Genomic DNA, 21,616 nt, shown 5'->3' on the forward strand with positions numbered 1-21,616 from the left:
GTTATATTTTAACTTCCTGATTGATTTCCCTTTGGACATAACCATGAGCCGTGGGAACCGGATCAGCCATTTGAAAAGAAGCCTGTGGCCGAAACCGGTTTGGCTCAGTGGATAGAGCGTCGGCCTGCGGACTCAAGGGTCCCAGGTTCGATTCTGGTCAAGGGCATGTACCTTGGTTGAGGGCACATCCCCAGTAGGGGGTGTGCAAGAGGCAGCTGATCGATGTTTCTCTCTCATCGATGTTTCTAACTCTCTGTCCCTCTCTCTTCCTCTCTGTAAAAAAATCAATAAAATATATTAAATAAAAAAAAAAAGAAACCTGTGTACCGCCAGGATGCCTAGGAAGTGGGTTTCAGTTCTGCTGCTGCTACAGCTGAGTTGTCACTTCAGCCCTGGGAGCTGTGGGAAGGTGCTGGTGTGGCCCACAGAATACAGCCATTGGATCAACATGAAGACAATCCTGGATGCACTTGTCCACAGAGGTCATGAAGTGACTGTTCTGACATCTGCAGCCTCAATTCTTGTTGATCCCAATAAACCAACTGCTATTCAATTTGAGATTTTTCCTACATCTTTAACAAAAGATGATTTTGAGGATCTTTTCATCCAGATGATCTCTAAGTGGACATATATGCCAAAAGATACATTTTGGGCTTATTTTTCACTAATGCAAGATCTCAGTCTTAAATATACTGATGTTATTCACACACTCTGTAAAGATGTAGTTTTGAACAAGAAACTTATGACCAAACTACAGGAATCAAGGTTTGACATCATTCTTGCAGATGCCATTGGACCCTGTGGTGAGCTGCTGGCTGAGCTACTTAAAATACCTTTTGTGTACAGTCTCCGCTTCTCTCCGGGCTATAACATTGAAAAGTACAGTGGAGGACTCCCATTCCCTCCATCCTACGTACCTGTTATCTTGTCAGAATTAAGTGATCAAATGACATTCATGGAGCGAGTAAAAAATATGATGTACGTACTTTATTTTGACTTCTGGTTCCAAACATTTAGTGAGAATTGGGATCAGCTTTACAGCGAAGCACTAGGTAAGTCAAGTCCTTACTTGGTATCATGAAATCCTAACTTTCTTAGTGCTCTAAGAGGTGGGTTAGTATAAGTATTAATTCAGAGAAATGTGTCTTTTATAAGTAAAATGATAAAATAACATTATATGATGATCTTTCATTCTCACAAATATTATGGAAATGCTTAAATTATAAGGTCATTGAGGAATTGCTTCCTCTTATATAGTTTAGCTTGATTTAAAAACTGAAATATTTTGCCATATTACCTGAAGGGTTCTTTCACACTAGAGAGAGAGAGTGCTCTGTGCCAGACTCAGGAACCTATAATTTGAATTTTCTAATAATTTAACATCCCTTCACTAAGCACTTACAACTCATCTGCTTAAACACTAAACTGTTGTTGATGTGTGGACATGTAAGTCACTAAACTACATTTTGTGAAAAGTCTTCCTTCAATAAAGACAAAATGAGTCAAAATTAAGAGTGAGCACATCTATTACTATTATGAAAATATTCCAGCTGTTATTTAAAAATGTTTTTATTAATGCACAAGTATTATCAGGCTCCTAAATTGAACCAAATATAAGTATAGTACCAGGAAGGTCGCCATATCCTCAATATCTCAGTTTTTGGGAAATATAGGATAAAGGGAATAGCTTGCTAAATTGCAGAAACTGGACTAAATAACCTAGGAAAAAATGTTTCCATAAATATGGTAGATTTAATTGATTGAGGAATTGAAATTCTTGTTTACATTAACATCTTTACTTCTGCAGCGTTACAGAGTAAGAAAATGCATGTTTAATTCTATAGTGGCTTAGGTTTAAAGATTTTCTATGATTGTGAATGTCCTGATGCGATGTTAGAGAAGAAAAACTCTTAGTTTATATATATATATTATTAATATATATGAACAACATAATGTAAAACATGTATATTATGTAAATACTAGAGGCTCAATGCATGAATTCATGCACAGGTGGGGTCCCTTGGCCAAGCTGGTGATCGGGGCTGATGGAGGTTGGGGGGGGGGGGCAGCTGCGGGGAGGGACCACGGGAGGTTGGCCCCAGCAGCAAGCTAACCAACAGCCGATTCCATGAGGAATGGAATCCTGTCTGGGTCTGGGGTGAGGATGAACCAGATTCAGGGCTGTCAGGGGCCCAGCAGCAAGGTCTGGGTCAGTGCACTTAATAGCTATGGGCCGGTTGGCCAGTCACTCTGGTCAGTGGGTTGTAAAAGTTGCTTAGGCTTTTATATATAGAGATATTTGCACTATCAAGCCAGAGACACTTTAAACATCTTTGGCTACATTAGTCGAAGTTTCTGGGTTTTTTTTTAAGAAAACAAAAGGGAATATTCACTTTACAATATTCTTATTTTCTCCTCTTTTTGTTCTTTTTCCCTTTCAGGAAGACCCACTACATTATTCGAGTTAATGCAAAAAGCTGAAATATGGTTTATTCGAACCTACTGGGATTTTGAGTTTCCTCGCCCACTCTTGCCACATTTTGTATTTGTTGGAGGCCTCCACTGCAAACCTGCTAAGCCTCTGCCTGAGGTAAAACTATTCCTGTTTGTTCTGCTTTGCATTTTCAGTAGGAATGATCCTGTGTTCTTCATTCAGAAGGACTAATCATATTCAGAGAGATATAAGAATATGGGTAAGGTGATCCACCTATAAAGACTCATATATTTTATACTATTTAAAGAATCTGAATGTAACTATCATTACAGAATAATTATACTTGAGAGATTTTGGAAATAGGGTCAGTTAAATTAAGGCCTTCATTATTCAACACATAAAAAATATCAGCCATTCATTCAAAAACTAATTTTAAAGTGACTAGCACAGTGCAAGGACAATGGGTGAATATACAAAGGAGCAGTGTAGACATAGTTTTTGCTCCCACACACCAGATATTTTACTTGGAAAGAGATCATATCAGCAAGTAATAAAAACAGTGTGAAAATATTATAGTAAAGAAAAAGGATAATACTACAATAATGCTGGAGAGCATTCCATGGGAGTGAATCATAATACCTCAGGAGTGACAATAGCAATCTGGTATAAGTGAGCATGAGACATCCCTTGTTGTTGTCCTCCTTCAACAACAAAGATTTGTTCTCTCTCCACGAACAAAAGTGCCAATGCACATGGACCTGGAAAGAGTCTTGCCCACCTACGCATCAGGTAACAGGCAAAAAGACTCCAGTACTGGCTGTGACTCCTACAGGACATTGTGAATTGTTCCAGCCCCTCTGAGCTGTAGTCCAGGAGCACCTACCTGGCTTGGGCAGCCACCTATGGATGAGAGAGCTTTTGGAGAAGTCCAGATTTCCAAAAGAGAAGTTCCAGCACTCTGATCAAGCATAAAATAGATATATTTGAATGCATTGGTGTGGGCAACAGGAAAGCCTGATTTTGCCAGCATCATTCCTCTTCCAAGGCAGCTCAGTGGAAGACTAAAAGAAGGACCGCCCATGCCAGTGATTTCTCTCACAGGGATAGAGAGCCGGTGAGTGGATGCAGAGCTTCCCCTGGTTTGTAGGATGCTTCCAAAGAGCTCATTTCTCTCTCACAGCATCCAGAGTATAGAATTGGCAGTTCAGTAATTGCCAAGAGAGAACAGATCTGGAGAGTGGCAAAGAAGATTAGCGGGGGGCATGTTAAAGAGACACAGTTCCTCCTGACTGCATTCTGTACTCCATCAGGAAGCCTGAACACAAACCACGAAGCAAACCTTTCTTACAGATCCCCCCATACTGGCATGTGGACACCAACAGTGACCTGCATTCCAACTCATTATTTCCTCCCCTCTGTGGCCAGCTCCATGTAGAAGCTGCCTAGGGCAGCAGCAAGAACATGATTTGATTAAAGGCTAGGAAGCAAGAGCAGAATACACACAAGGGTTTACAGATATGAGAGAACCACACACTTGAGCTGTAGCACCACCTTCAGGAAAATAAAAGAAAGAAGCTCAGCATCTAGCCTGGTGCTTTATATGAAGGGAGGACAAACAGGCTCAAGAATCCTCCCACAACAGGGAGCATGAAGCACAGAGCAGGCATATTCATTCAAGATCTGAAAAAGCCTTATCTACAGCAGTACTGATAAAAGGTATTTCTACCCTGAAAGTAGTAAACATAAGCAGGTGATTGCTAATTCAAATGCAAAAACAGCAAGGCAAAATTCCAAAGAACAACAAAAATCAAGGAAACATTAGGTCACCAAATTTTACAACAATCCTTCAGAAACCAAATACAGATGTGGAGATATATGATTCACCCAATAAAAAGTCAAAATAACTGTGCTAAGGAGACTTGGTGATCTACAAGACAACAGAATCTTGTGCACTGTTGGTGGGAATGTAAAACCGGTCCAACCACTATGAAAAATAGTATGGAGCGTTTTTAAGAAGTTAAATAGAGCTGCCATATGATCCACAAATCTGCTTCTGTGTACACTTCTAGAAGTAAGAAAAAAAGGATATCAAAAAATATCCATAATCTCATGTTTATTGCACCATTTTTCACTAGAGCTAGTAAATGGAAACAAATTAAGAGATGTGCAATACACACGCACACTAAAATATTGTTCATCTATAAACAGGAGGAAATCCTACCATTTGGGACAACATAGATGGACCATGAAGGTATTATGTTAAGTGACATAAGGCACACTGAAAAAGACAAATATAGGATATCACTTACTAGTATATGTGGAATCTGAAAATGGAAAACCCCATAGAAACAGAAGTATAATGGTGATTACCATGAACTGGTGAAAGTGAGATTAGTGGGTAAGAAGAAGTTGGTCAAGGGTACAGAATTGCAACTCGAAGATGATTAAGTTTGGGAGATATAGTGATTGTAGCCAACAATACTCTTTATATACTTGAAAGTTTCTACATATTAGATCTCAAATGTTCTCACCACACACATAGAAAGATAATTATGTGACCTAAATAGAAGTGTTCTCTAATATTAGGTAATATCATATTATCTATATATATAAAAGCCTAAGCTACTCACAACCAGGGGGCAGATGCTCAATGCAGGAACTGCCCCTGGTGGTCAGTGTCCTCCCACAGCAGGAGAGCCGCTCAGCTGACCAACAGGAACCAGACACCGGGTTCACAGCTGGCGAGCACTGCTGTGCCAGCGCTAGCCTCTCCTACCTCTGCAGCAGCACTACAGGGCCGTGGAGGCAGCAGATACAGCGGGGACAGATTGAGAGTGGCAGCAGCATAGCTCGGGCTCCACCCTGGCCGTCTGCCACTTTGTGACTACCACACCCCTAAGGGCCTGTGGGGATTGGGCCAAAACTGGCAGTCCAATATTTCGCAACGGGTCCAAGTTTGTGAAAGAGCACCGGCCAGGCTGAGAGACCCTACCGGAGCACAAATCCATGCACCTGGCCTCTAGCAATATTTAAATGAATCAACTAAATACACTGTACACCTTAAACCTACAGAATGTTGTATATCAACTAGAGGTCTGGTACATGGATTCATGCACCAGTGGGGTCCCTCAGCCTGGCCTGCAGGGATCGGGCTGAATCTGGCTCTCTAACATCCCCCCAGGGTCCCAGATTGTGAGAGGGCGCCATCCAGGCCAAAGTACCCCCACCAGTTCATGATTAGGGCCAGTGAGGGACCACGGGAGGGCTCTAGGGTGTGTCCGGCCCTTCTTGGCCAGTTCTGATCAGGGCCGATTGAGGCCTTCCTGCTGGGGAGGGACTTTTGGGAGGTTGGATGGCAGGGGAGGGACCGCGGGAGGACTCCAGGGCATCTCAGGCCCATCTTTCCCAGTCCCAATTGGCTGGACCACAGCAACAAGCTAACCTATTCGTCCGAGCATCAACTCCTGGTGGTCAGAGTATGTCATAGCAACTGGTCCAACAGTCAAATGAACTTTCGGACAGGCAGCATATTAGGCTTTTATTTTATAGGATTATATCTCATTTTTTATACATAAGTTTGAAGCAGTGATTAGAATGAGAAAGTAAACTTTTTATGTTAGAAGGGTTATGTCTTGATTTTTCAGAGGAAAAACAACAAGTAAACTATTTAAAACAGAAAAATCAACAGAGCGAGTGGGGGTGGATAGATGAGTATGAAGTTTGGACCAGATATGAAATTTTGGCTCCTTACACATTTTGGGGTGGGAGCTAGAAAGTACACTGAGTAATCAGGAATTTTTAAAGTACTAAAAGTAGTAAAATTTGAAAACTGATAAAAAATCAGGGACCACAACAGAATAATTCTGAAAAAATTCTGAACATGACTTCGCCACAGCAACTTTAAATACATCAAACTGAGTTACTCAAGAGGGTGACCAGATCTTTGGTGCAGAGAGCCCAGTTGTACCTCTCCCACTGTGGGGCAAGTGCTCGCTTGGAGATTCAGCGAGGTGATGATGAGGGCCCCTCACAGCCAGGTACACGTAGCATATTCTACTAGAACTTCCATTTTACAATATGATTTCAGAGCAAAAGGTGTCATACACAAACATGTCAGAAACATGGACACAAATAAGTAACTATATAAGGATAATTCTGTATTATAATTAGAAATCTTAAGGCTATTTCATGGAAATTCTGGACAATAATACCAGACTCATGAATTATAGTAATTCTCCAGCATGTAAGAAGTGATTTAGGGAGAGAGGTCCAAGATTTCATCATCGGAAGACCCTGAACTGACACCTTCCCATGAACACTTAGAATACACCTATATGAAGAGCATTTCCTCCTGGACAACAGCTGAGGGTTGACTGAACAGCTTCTGCACAAGAAATAAGAGAGAAACTGCGTAGAAAAGGTTGAGATACTGCGAGAACTCTCCAGACTCTGTGGAAACACTTTGGGATTGGAGGTGCCTGAGTGCCAATGATTACATTCTCTTTCCACTAATAGCATGGGCAAGAATTCAACTCAAATGCTGTAGCTCACCTGCAAGGGTACCATAGCGTGCCCTAGTCCACTCACCCAACATCCCCCCACCCCCTGGCTCAGACAGACAACTGCATGGCAGTGCTACAGCCATATGTCACTGGCTACTCCAAACCCAGCCATACAACCTACCAGGGTTCCCCAGAGCTGGGCACCCTGGGAAAATTGGCCCATGTTTGCCTCAACTGTGGCTAGCCTGCATGCCAGGAATCCCCTGGTACCTCAAACAACCACTTCAGTTCCAGCCAACCTGCCAAAGCCACGCAGCACACACAGAATACACAAAGATCGTTCCTACACAAACCCACTCCATCAGGTTCAGCAGAGGGGGTTGTTTCATCTAATTCTTAGAAATAAGCATGGACAGTAAAACAAATGAGGAAGTACAGAAGACTTGGACTTATAACAAACTGATCTAATGCACAGAAACAAACACAAAGAGGCAGCAAATATAGGGAGACAAAGGAACAGGCCCCAAATGAAAGAATAGAAGAAATCTCCAGAACAAGAGCTATACAAGAAACATACAACCTTCAATGAATGAACCAGGAAGAAGCATAAAAACTGAACATATCAATTACTAGCAAGAAAATTGAAATAGTAGTTAAAAAAATCAACTCCCAGTAAATAAAAGTTCAGGACCAGATGATTTCACAAGTAAATTCTACTGAACATTTAATTCCACCAAACAATAAATACCTATCCTTCTCAAATTATTCCAGAAATATTGAAAAGGAAATAACACTCCCAAACTCATTCTATGAAAGCAGTCAGCAGTACCCTGATACCAAAACCAGACAAAGACAATACCAAAAAAAAATCACAAGACAGTACATATCTCTGATAAAATAGATGTGAATATTTTCAACAAATTATTAGAAAACTGAATTCAACAGTATATTAAAGGATTATACATCATGCTCAAGTGGAATGTATTCTAGCAATGCAAGGATGGTTCCATATCCACACAAAAAATCAATGTGATAGACAGCATCAACAAAACCAAGGATATAATCATGTGATCATCTCAATAGATACAGAAAAATAGTATTTGACAAATCCAGCATCCATTCATTATAAAAACTCTCAACAAAGTGGGTACAGAGAGAACAAAAGGTCAACATAATAAAGAGCATATATGACCAATAAAATCCACAGCTAATATTGTATTTAATGGTGAAAAGCTAAAAGCTTTTCTTCTGCAATCAAAAGCAACACAGTGATGCACACTATTGCCACCTTTATTTAATACAAGGGGCCCGGTGCATGAAATTCGTACATTGGGGGAGGGTGTCCCTCAGCCGAGCCTGCCCCCTCTCACATACTGGGAGCCCTCAGGGGATGTCCTACTGAGGCGACCAGGCTGATCAGGGGAAGGAACCAGCCCCATCACCCCGCTGCTGCAGCCACTGCCAGTCATCACAGCCACCAAGGTGTTTTCAACAACACGGACTCCAGTCCCTTCACCATGAAAAAATGACAACTTTCTTTAGGCATTTTCAAGATGTGTCTTTCATAGGATATGACATTTCTTTCGTTCTTTCTTTTTTATCCTCACCTGAGGATATGTTTCCATTGATTTTTAGAGAATGTGGAAGAGAAAGGGAAAGACAGAGAGAAACATCAAAGTGAGAGGAACACTTTAGTTGCCTCCTGCATGAGCCCTGACCTGGGCCCCAGCCAGGGAGGAGCCTGCAACCTAGTTACATAACCTTGATCAGAATCGAACCCAGACCCTGTGGTCGGCAAGCCAAGGCATTATCCACTGAGCCAAACTGGCTAGGGCAGGATAGGACCGTTCTTAGCCCTCCAGCAGCGGACCTTCATTTTTTTCTCCAGGAGTGTGGTGGAAAAACACTAGATCACCTTTTAGGATTCTTATACCCAATTTTCTAAGAAGATTACCAGTGGCATACAGAGAGCTTACCAATGAGCGGTCAGAAAAGGTGTTTCCTCTGTAGTTCACACCGATTACCTCTGATCTCGGGCTCTGGTCCTGCCAAAACCTAAATCCTCAGGGCCTGGGCAGGAGCCCCCCAGCTCACTCTGATCTCTGGCTGTAGCCCTTCCCAGGCGCCAAGCCTCTGGTTGGGGATTGGGGCCTGCGCAGGGGAACCCCAGCTCCCTCTGATTGCCAGCTCCATGGCTGCCAAGGCCTAAAGCCTCAGGGCCTGGGTAGGGGACCCCAGCTCTCTCAGATCTCCGGCTCTGCCCCTGTCCAGACTCCTATACGCTGGACGAAGCTTGGGGCCTGGGCAGGGGTCTGCCAGCTCCCTCTAATTGAGGACACCACACCTGGCCAGGCCCCAAGCCTCTGACCATGTCTTGGGGCTTGGGCAGGGGGCCCCCAGCTCCCTCTAATTGCCCGGCTCCAACTCTATGCAGGAGGCCCTTGGCTCAGGCCCTTCCCCAGTTGCTCAGGACCCACGGGGGCCCTACCTCGGAGTGACCTGGGTGCTGAGAAAGTTCCCAGGACTCAGGCTGCTGGGCGTCTAGATATGCAAATTAACCTACATCTTTGTTGGGTTATTTTGCATACTCACGCTGATTGGCAGTGGGCATAGCAGAGGTATGGTCTATTTACATGTTTGTCTATTATTAGGTATGAGAGTATTTAAAGGCTTAGCTAGAGCAATCAAAGAAGAAATAGAAAGAAATGGCATTTATATTGGAAATGAAGAAGTGAAATTGTCACCATTTGCAGATGACATGATACCGTATATAAAGAACCCTAAGATTCCACACATAAACTACTAGAACTGATAAATGAAGTAAGTAAAGTAGCAGAAAACAAAGTAAATATCCAGAAATCACTCAACAAATAAAAAGTGTTGTCAAGAGGGTAGAGAAAAGGGTACTCCTGTGCATGGAGCAAATTTGTAAATTAGTGGAGCCACTATGGAAAACAGTGTGGAGATTCCTCAAAAAATTGAAAATAGAATAGCATACAACCCAGCAATTCCCCTTCTGAGTATTTATCAGAGGTAAACAAAAACACTAATTTGAAAAGATATATACACCCCCATGTTCATTACAACATTAACTACAATAGCCAAGATATGAAATCAACCTTGGTGTCAATCAACAGATAAATAGGTAATATGCATTTGGTCTATACACACCATGAAAAATTACTCACCAATATCAAAGGATCACATCTTGCTAAATTCAACAACATGGAAGGACCTAGAGGGTATTATGTTAAGTTAAATAAATCAGGCAGAAAAAGACAAATACTATATGATTTTACTTATATATATAACCTAAAAAAACAACAACAACAACAACAATAAACAGACTTATAGATACAATTTATAAACTAACTAGAGGCCCAGTGTATGAAATTCATGCACTTGGCAGTGTCCCTCACCCAGGCCTGTGCCCTCTCCCAGTCCGGGAGATCTCGGCAGATATCCGACAAAGCCAGCAGTTGGACATCTTAGAGCTGCCACAAATGCACAGAGGCTCCCGCCACTGTTGCTGTGCTCGCAAGCCATTAGCCCACCATAGGGCTTCTGGCTAGGCATCACTCCTCCTGTGGGAGTGCACTGACCACCAGGGGCAGCTCTTGCATTGAGTGTCTGCCCCATGGTTGTAAGTGCGCATCATAGCAACAGCTCGGTCAATTTGCACATTACCCTTTTATTATATAGACCTAGAGGCCCAGTGCAAGAAATTTGTGCATGGGGTGGGGTCCCTTCAGCCCAACCTGCACCCTCTCCAATTCGGGACCCCTCGGGGGATGTCTGACTGCAGGTTTAAATCCAATCCCGGGGATTGGGCCTAAACTGGCAGTGGAAAAACCCTCTCACAATCCAGGACTGCTGGCTCCTAACTGATCACCTGCCTGCCTGCCTGATGGCCCCTAACTGCACCCCTGCCAGCCTAATCAACCTAACTGCCTCTGCCTGCCAACCTGATAGCCCCTAACCCCACCCCCTGACAAACTGGTCGCCTATTACTGCCCCCCCTCCTTTCTAGCCTGGTTGTCCCTATATGCCCCTCCTGCTGGCCTGGTCACCCCAACTTCCCCCCCTGCCAGCCTGTATGATAGCCTGCTGTTCAGTCATCCATCCAGTTGTTTTTAATTTTTTTTAATTTTTTTAAAATATATTTTATTGATTTTTTACAGAGAGGAAGGGAGAGGGAAAGAGAGCCAGAAACATCGATGAGAGAGAATCATTGACCAGCTGCCTCCTGCACACCCCCCACCAGGGACATGCCTGCAGCCAATGTACATGCCCTTGACCGGAATCGAACCTGGGACCCTTCAGTCCGCAGACCGACGCTCTATCGATTGAGCCAAACAGGCCTCGGCCATCCAGTTGTTTTGATCATGAAAGCTGCTGGCTTTTTATATATTATGATGATGGTTGCCAGAAAGGAGGAGGTTGGGAATGGAGAAAAAGGGGAAACGGAATAAGAGGCACATACTTATAGTTATGAAATAATCATAGGTATTTAATGTACAGCATAAGGAATATAGTCAATAATACTTACTATAACTTTGTGCAGTGAGATGGTTACTAGACTTATCACAGAGGAAAATATATAAATGTCAAATTACTATGTTATACACCTGACACAAATATAATATAGTAAGCCAACTATATTTTGATAAATTTTTTAATGATTTGTGGGGAAAGCTTGGGAGAATCTGAAAAAGGTTAAGATGAGCTATAAATTATTATAGAGATGATAAAAAAGATAAACAGTCATTCTAATCATAACGAACTTTTTCTTAGTTTTCATAGTCAAAGATAAAATACTAATGAATATACTAAAATAATTCTCCAGAAAACCTGACAAGCATAGACACAAATAATTTAGTACAACTACAATAAAGAAATAAAGGTGAATCAACACACTGTCGTGTAGTCTCATTATAAGAATATATATTATTTATTGATAACATTATAAATGAAGAGTCTCTAAAAGCATTTCCTCTTCAGTACTGTGTATGGGCTCTATTTCATTTCTTCCTTATACACCTCCCAAACACACAGACACACATTTACACAAGTACCTATGTAATCTATATCTATAAAAGTCTAAGCGTTCATCTGACCACCTGACTGGTCAGTAGGTATGACGCACACAAACCACCAGGGGCAGATGCTCAACACAGGAGATGCCAACCTGCAATGACTTTGCAGCAGTGGTTCTCAGGTGGCACATCCCAGAACCAGAGAGGAGGGAGGCTGATTCCACCTTCAGCTGTGGGGTTTTTTATTGCTGGGGCACTGTCAGCCGCAAATCTGGTTTACTACACAGTTGTGTTTGCATTCCACACCTTGTATGACAGCAACTTTACAGAGTGCCCCCTTGCACTTTAGGACCCCTTAGTGGATGTTTCAGCTTGATCCCCGCAGGCCAGGCCGAGGGACCCAGACAGCCGGAGGGATCCCGGCTCACTGCAGACACGCTTCAAGCCAAAGAGCTGCCTTAGGTGTGACCGGATGGAGGAGGACGGTGGGGGGTTGGCTCCAGGACGTGTCTGGCCAATCTCGCTCAGTCCCGCCCCACCAGCCACCTTCTGATTAATTTCCTTTCAATGTGCATGAATCCATGCACCTGGCCACTAGTATGTAGTAAGGGATTTCAAGCTCATCAATTGTATACTCCAAAGGAACTGAGAGAGATTAGGTCTCTTCAAAACAGCCACTGATAATAAGAGAATGAAGGTTCCTCAAAAAATAAAAACAATTATCATTTGATCCAGCAATAGAATTTATGGGTATATTAGAAAACAGTGACAATAGAATCATATTTATAGCACTATTCACAAGAGCCAAAAGATAAAATCAACCCGAGGGCCATTGATAGATAAATCAATAAACAATCAATACACACAATGTATTATGTGCTGTGAGTCAGCTCTGACTCCTGAGGACCTCATGAATGAGTGATGTCCACAAAATCCTACATTTAACAGCCCTCTCAACTCTTTTAGACTCATGCCTATGGCTTCTTTTATGGAGTCAATCCATCTCATATTTGATCATCCTCCTTCCTGCTGCCTTCTATTTTTCTCAGCATTATCTTTTTCAAAGAACCCTGCCTTCTCATGATGTCCCTGAAAAATGAAAGTATCAGTTTAGTGATTTTTACCTCCTGCAATATTTCAGGATTAATTAGCTCTAGGACCCACTTGTTGTCTTTATGGTGGCTCAGGTTATCTGGATATGAACATTACTAAGCCTTAAAACTGCTATAACATAGATGAATCTTAAGGACATTTTGCTAAGTGAAATAGGCCACAGACAAAAAGAGACTACATGATTCCACTTATGTAAGGGATTTAGACTAGTCAAATTCATAGAAACAGAAAAAAGAATGATAGTTATCAGGGACTGTTAAAATGGGAAATGGAGAATCACAGCTTAAGAAATATACAGTAAAAATTTACAAGATGGAAAAGTTCTGGAGATAGTTTATACAACAATAAGAAAAAAAAAATATATATATATATACACACACACATACATATATATACTACTGAACTGTACACTACTTAGAAATGGTTATAATGGTAATTATATTATGTGTATTTTAGCACAATTTAAAATAACAAGAACTATACTAATAACTTCTTATAATACATAATTTTCTCTTTGGCTTTTTGAAGCAATTATTTCAATAGTGTTCACTATGCTATTGTCTTTTGTAATGGAAAAAAAATTCTTCCTTCACAGGAAATAGAAGAGTTTGCCCAGAGCTCTGGAGAAAATGGTATTGTGGTGTTTTCCCTGGGGTCGATGGTCACTAACATGACAGAAGAAAGAGCCAATGTGATTGCATCAGCCCTTGCCCAGGTTCCACAAAAGGTTAGATAAACTACCTTAGAGCAGAAAGCTAATGAGTGTGTTAAACTCTGTAAAGTGTCTGATTAAGAAATGTCTACATGGAAGGTAAAGTATTAAAAGAGCTTCAAAGATCTTAGATACCAATTTGGAAAAAAAAATACACATGTCAGGTGCTAAAGTAGTACAGAGGTTGTTTTTGATGGGCAATATGGTATTAACATTCTGGTCACAAAGAAGTATATATCAAAAGTACAGTGTGAAGTTTGGTATTATAATAGTACTAAAGATCTGGTGCATGGAATTCGTGCACGGGGGGTGGGGGTGCCTCAGCCTGGCCTGTGTCCTCTTGCAATCTGGGATCCCGCATGCATGTTGGACCTACACCGGCAGTCAGACTTCCCTCTTGAAACTGGGGCCCCTGCATGTACCAGTGATCATACTTTCATACAGGTGAAAGGCATCTTACTGTTATATAGGCAGCTACATTTTTTGACCTGATTATAAAAAGTAGTGCATAACATGATCCTTCTGAGGCAGTATACCATTTTCCCCATCTTATGGGTGGAAAAACTGAGGCAGAGAGAAGTTAAGTAATTAGCTTTGTCACACAGTTATATGTGTCAGAATCAGGGCTGACCACAAAATGTGCAAGTCAGAGTCCATGCATGTCATTGCTGCATCATCCTGTTTTATCAGTGTTAGAATAGCTATGCCATTTTTAATTTTTAAATCTAAGAGACTGTCCCCAATATATAGGGTAGAGTCACTAGGCCTGGCCAGCAATCAGGGCCATCTGTGGGGTGACCAGCGGGCAGGGCGATCGGGGGGCCACCTCTGGCACCCGCCTTGACTGGTGGCATGGCACAACCGCTGGCCAGCCCTGTCACCAACACTGCTGCTGGTCGAATTCCCCTGGTGGTCAGTGCGTGCCATAGCAACCAGTCATTCCACAGGTTAGTCAATTTGCATATTAGGATTTTATTACATAGGATTATAGGGCAGGAACAGATATCACCAAATCCTATCCTGTCATTTGCTTCATTTTCTTGCAGGATTCCTAGAGTACTGTACACACTACAGATGTTCTCAGATTGGAGTTAAATTTTAACATTAAACAGGGAATGATAACAGTCTGAAAGGCATCATAAAGTTTAGACTTGCCAGGTAATCCAGGCCTCTCCTACTTTCCCTGGATTTTGGATTAGGACTATACAGTGTTGCAAGGTGATATTCAGAGTAAGGATGTCCAGGACTCACCAAGCTGTATCCAGGTACCTAAGCCAGCCACCATGATTAGAGAAAGGCCTGTAGAAAGGAAAGAGAACCTCCCTGGTGGGCTGGGCCCTGCTAAATTCTGAAGCAGGAAGACATAAAAGAAAGGGTGGAGGTAGGTTATGGTGGAGGTGGGTTCAGCCCTTAAGGGGACCCAGTGTTTTATAATATGTGGCCTCAAAACAACCCCTCAGAATAATAACTGATAATGATGACAATGATGATGATGGTGATGGAGGAGGGGGGAGAGGAAAAGAAGGAAGAGGAGGAGTAGGAGGAGCAGATTTCAGAGGAGCAGGGGGAGGGAATATAAAAGAGTCAACCAGAAACAAGCCTAGTGTGGCCCAGGTTCAGATGCTACCCTTTCTCCATAAATTATGGTAGTGAATTATTCTAATACATAAAGTACATTTGAAGGCTCTGGGTAATAGTGAACTACTTTTAGCTTCCTAATGTAGCTTTTAGTGAACTACTTTTAGTTTCCTAATGTAGCTTTCTCTTTATCACCTATGCAAATTTGCTGAGAACTTGAAGTAACTTTAACACATAGCAAAAAGATGTTAACCACTATAAACTAGAATCCAGCTTACTGGTGGACTTAGAAATTGTTTGGCCATTTATAATTAACTAACCATATTAATCAATGCTGTCAATGTATTGTAGCATGTTTTATAGTATTAGCAATCAGATGAAAAAAATTTACTGTCATCATCATATTTGATCTTTTCAACGGGTAAACTATTATTTATAAAGTGTCCATGGCTTTTCTTTCTATGTTTTAAGAAAATTTCCTACAGACTGATTCCTTAGCCTCTCAGCATAACAATTATGGCTGGTCTCATTTTCGGTTCTTATAAGTGTATTTCTTGTATCACATGATCTCACGCAACTAGGGGAAATAATCAACAACATAAACTGATGGACAAAAACAGACCTGGAGACAGGGAAGCATTGATCAGACTGCCAAACCTCAGAGGGAAGGTAGGGGAGGGTGGGGGTAAAAGGGAGAGATCAACCAAAGGACTTGTATGCATACATATAAGCCTAACCAGTGGTCATGGACAACAAGGGGGTGTGGGCATACATGGGGAGGGATTTGGGGTGGGAATGGGGGGGATGAGGACAATTATGTGATACCATAATCAATAAAAATAAATAAATAAATAAGTAAATAGTACAAAAAATTTGCCTTATAAAATAAATTCTAAAATGGGCGGGAAAAAAGAAGAAAAAAGAAAATATTCAATCCTACTTAGAGTGATAATACTGGATTTAGGTGAAAATTACAACTTGGAAGTGCTGCTTAATGAGTAGAAAACTAAAACTAAAAGCAGTTAAACATACTCATTAAGCAGACATTATTTATTATTATTAATAAACTTTTACACATCAGAATGATTCAGTTCTCATAAGTAGCTGATTGCACTGATTTTATAAATCAAAAGATGTAAAAAACTCCAAGGTAATTTATGAAATTGGTGAATATTAGTAAACCACTTCCCCATCATTCATAAAGAAATATACAAGTTAACATTTAACCTGGATGATGAGATTTAGAATAATAACTAATTAAAATAAATGCATAGACTATTAATTTGCTGTGTTTTGCACTACAATTGTATGACTACCTAAAAAATGTTATATGCTTAAATTGGTCATTGATCATCTCATTTGTCTAACCCCAAATTGTGAAACATCAAGATTGCACTCATACCTGACTGAATATAAAAATAAGTAACCCGCAATGTAAGTATTTATGCCTCTTACATCAGTGTTATATTGGTTCTCATTATCAACATGTCTTGTTCTCATTCCCTTACCTGTAATATGTCAGGGATTTAACTAGATGACTCTTAACCTATTTAGTATTATATCATGATATAACTCTGCAGTTTGACTCAAGAAATACATTACCTTATTTACCCTAACAGGTTATATGGAGATATGATGGCAAAAAACCAGATACCTTAGGGCCAAATACTCGGCTCTATAAATGGATCCCCCAGAATGACCTTCTTGGTAAGATTCTGGAAAACCCTGAAATGAGAATCAAGTCAACCAGAATGATAAACAGTTCACTAGGACAGAAATGTATTGGACATTTCTTATTGAAAACATCAAAAATAAAAATGAACTTCCCAATATTTATTTCCCAGTCGTAGGGGAGAAGGATTAGCTATAACAGTTGGCATATTATTTTACACAGCCATGTTCCGTATGGCCACAAACAAAAGATCTTTTATTTCATGTGTAATTCATCTCAGAGAGAATATCTCAACCTTTTCCTAATTGTCACTCTGCCTCCTAATTCTCTCCTTACACCAATCATATAATCCACGGTAAGGGTGTACAGGCATTCCTGAAAAATATCAGCTTCCCTTTTATTGCCAGTGACTCTCCATTTTCCATTGGGAAAATAATTTAATATATCTTTCTGAAGTAATAACACTTTCTTTTTTTAATAGCATCCAACTGCGTCCCAGTTCTTCTTCTTCTATTTTTTCTTTTTAATTTTTTTATTGAAGTCAGAGAGGAAGAGAGAAGAAAAGAGAGATAGAAACATCAATGATGAGAGAGAATTATTGATTGGCTGCCTCCTGCATGTTCCCTACTGGAGATCAAGACCGCAACCCAGGCATGTGACCTTGACCAGAATCCAACCCGGGACCCTTCATTTCGTAGGCTGCCACTCTATCCACTGAGCCAACCAACTAGGGCATAATAACATATTTCATTATAATGTGTAGCTTTACCTTCCTCTGATTCCTATGCCACCACCATCCCATTGTCTGCTGCCTTGACATCTACATATCACACTCTGACTTCACCATTTTATTAAGAGAATATATTTCAACATGCACCACCACTTTTTTTTTTTGCATACACTTTTTAAATACAGAGTATTCTCTTTCCATGTGTTCACTGGCAACTTATATTCATTTTTGAGACACAAGAAACACACCGATCTTCTCTGTTAGCCTTCACTGTTTCTCCAGCAGACTTAGGTGCCTCTTCCTATAAGTTCTGAAAGACACTTTAATACAGTCTGATGTTTAAATCAATCTGTTACTAAATACATTGCCTCTGTCAGTGCCTTTATTGCACAACTCTCATTTTATTTCCAAGATTTATAATTCATCATTTGCTGAAATTCACCCAATCCTAGGCCATCCAAAAACCAAAGCCTTTATAACTCATGGTGGAACCAATGGCATCTATGAGGCAATCTACCATGGGATCCCTATGGTGGGTCTTCCTGTGTTTGCGGATCAACCTGATAACATTGCTCACATGAAGAGCAAGGGAGCAGCTGTCAGATTGGACTCGAACACCATGTCTACTGCAGATTTGCTCAATGCATTGAAGACTGTCATTAATGACCCTTCGTAAGTATCACATGTTTTTTATAGATAGGATTTATACATAGATTATTTTGTCAATAGTGTATCATAGTTTTATCCAATTTTTAAGAGGCTAAATTTAACATTATTAACATGAGTTAACCCAGATTAAATCTACTTTTATTTTTGACCACACATTTACTTCAAAGTTGCATATTAACCCCATGTATTTAATGGGTAGCCATCTAAAGCAACAATTTTCTCCTCCAATAATATAAAGTTATGTAGGTAATTATATGGACACATTTTTTTTTAAATATGATAAAATGCATAAAAGGATGAGTGATAAACTAGAAGAAAAATCATAAATTCTTTACCTAAATAAATTTAATATCTAAAATTTCTGAAACTATAAATATCTTTACATTCAAAAACTTATTATCATAATAATAAAAGGCCACGAGGCATTATGACAAAAATGACCAAACAACCAGTCGCCGTGAAGTGGCATTGACCTCCTCAGCCCCGGTCCAGTGGGTGGTGGCTATGGCCGGAGCAAAGCAGCCCGGATCTTGGTGGGTGGCAGTGGAGGCTGGTGCGAAGCAGCCAGGGTCCTGGGTACCTCTCAACAGCTGGAGTGAAGTAGCCCGGTTCCTGGTAACCAAGAGAAGCCAGTGCAGGCAGCCAGGGGAAGGAAGGCTTATTCTTGCACGAATCTTTGTTCATCAGGCCTCTAGTTTTATTTTGATCATTTTAATAGATTTTATGAGATATTATTACATGCCATAAAATTCACATGTTAAAATTATATAATTCAAATATATGTAGTATGTTTACAGAGTTATAAAACTATAACCATAATATACATTTAAGGCATTTTTGCCTAAAAAACTATCATATGCCTTAGAAGTCACTTCCCATATCTCTCACCCAAGCAACCATTGATCAACTTTCCGTTTCTATAAATTAATCGTTCTGGACATTTCATAGTAACAGAATCATACAATATATGGTCTTTTGGAACTGGCTACTTTCACATGGCATAGTGTTTTTTGTGTATGTTTTTAAAATATATTTTTATTGATTTCAGAGGGGAAAGGAGAGGGAGAGAGAGACAGAAACATCAATAAAGAGAAAGAACCACTGATCGGCTCCCTCCTGCACACCCCATACTGGGGATCAAGCAAGCAACCCGGGCATGTGCCCTGAATCAGAATCAAATGGTGAACTCCTGGTTCATAGGTCGAGGCTCAACCACTTAGCCATACTGATCTGTAAATAAAAATATTTTTTAATTAAAAATAAAAAGCAACTTTGAATAGGAATTATTGGCTTAAGCAAAGTAACGTTCTTGCAATGTTGGTATCTTTGTGTTTCTCCTTTAGATATAAGGAGAATGCTATGAAATTATCAAGAATTCAACATGACCAGCCAGTAAAGCCTCTGGATCGAACAGTCTTCTGGATCGAGTTTGTCATGCGCCACAAAGGAGCCAAAATCTTCGGCCAGCCGCCCATGACCTCAGCTGGTTCCAGTACCACTCTTTGGATGTGATTGGATTCCTGCTGGCCTGTGTGGCAACTGCTACATTTGTCATCACAAAATGTGTTCTGTTTTGTTGCCGGAAGCTTTTTAAAACAGGAAAGAAGAATAAAAGAGAGTAGTTGTTTCAGAGGCCTGAAGCTCATATGCCTGGTAGATAGGACTCCTCCACTTATTCCAACCAGAAGTTGCAATGTAAGGGTCACTACCTCCGGTGACAACCTTACTTTTCACAATTTAGATTCTCTGATCAAAATTTGTTTTCAAGTGACTACCTGATAAAGAGTTATAAATATGTCATGCCAAACATAAAGACTTATAAAAATTAAAACAAAAATAAAGCCATATAAATATACTTTTAAACTTGTTATTCTAATTGCAAAGTTATACCAAAAAATTAGCTTAACTGTGTTTCAAACATTACACGTCAACACAAGAACATTAAGTAGTCTATTCCCATATTAATATTATTTTGCAAATACTCAGAATATTTTAATATTATTTTGGTGCAAAATTCTGTAGTTTTATCTTTTGCTAAAGAAGCTATTCAAAAGTTGGAATTGTGCAAAATGATTCATCCTCCTACTTCATTTTGGGAGACCACCAATGCTCCTTTATTTTACTGTACATCTAGAATCAACATCACATCTTACTTAAAGACAGGGAAGTCATTTGCTTTCATCCAGTTTAAGTTAATTTATCATCAAAACCTATGTGGATTGAGATATATAACAATAGCTAATCTCTTCCTATTGTGAACTGAGCTATTTATGAAAGACATTGGTTTCAGTAGCTAATTCTCTTCCCCTCACAGCACTCTAAAACAGTGGTTCTCAAACTTTCTAATGCCATGACCCTTTAATACAGTTCCTCATGTTGTGGTGACCCCCAACCATAAAATTACTTTCCTTGCTACTTCATAACTGTAATTTTGCTATTGTTATGAGTCGTAATGTAAATATCTGTGTATTCCGATGGTCTTAGGCGACCCTGATAGCGATTCTCTAGATACTATAGAGCCTAAAACCATCGGAAAACACAGATATTTACATTACAATTCATTAACAGGAGTAAAATTACAGTTCTGAAATAGCAACAAAAATAATTTTATGGTTGGGGGTCACCGCAACATGAGGAACTGTATTAAAGGGTCGCAGCATTAGAAAGGTTGAGGACCATTGCTCTAAAAAGATTACAGACACAAGTACCTCTAACTATCTATAATTATGACATTCATCCTATATAATAAAGATGTAATATGCAAATTAACCCTCACGCCCTCACAAAATGGCTGCCTACGACTAGACCAGCAAGGGGGTTAGTGAGGGATGACCAAACACCTGAACAAGCAGGCTGCGTGGGGTGACCAGGATGGCAGGGGAGTTAGTTAGGGATGACCAAACAACTGAAAAAGCAGGTTGTGTGGGGGCAACCAGGTCAGCAGGGGAGTTAGTGAGGGACAACCAAACAATTGAACAAGCAGGCTGTGTGTGGCTACCAGGCCGGGACGGGGCAGTTAGTGAGGGATGAACAAATGCTTGAACAAGCAGGCTGTGTGGGGGCGACTAGGCTGGCAGGGAAGTTAGTGAGGGACAACCAAAACACTGAATAACAGGCTGAGTGGGACAACCAGGCCAGCAGAGGGGGAAGTTGAGGTCGACCAAGCCAGC

At 40.6% G+C, this 21,616-nt stretch overlaps 1 pseudogene; it reads left to right on the forward strand.

Moving 5' to 3' along the window:
• Nucleotides 1-324: 324 nt before the first annotated feature.
• LOC129151983 (UDP-glucuronosyltransferase 2B31-like) lies at nucleotides 325-20,407 on the forward strand (annotated as a pseudogene).
• The last annotated feature ends 1,209 nt before the right edge of the window (nucleotides 20,408-21,616 follow it).

The sequence above is a fragment of the Eptesicus fuscus genome, chromosome 2 (genome assembly GCF_027574615.1).
Source record: "Eptesicus fuscus isolate TK198812 chromosome 2, DD_ASM_mEF_20220401, whole genome shotgun sequence".
Lineage (NCBI taxonomy): Eukaryota > Metazoa > Chordata > Mammalia > Chiroptera > Vespertilionidae > Eptesicus > Eptesicus fuscus.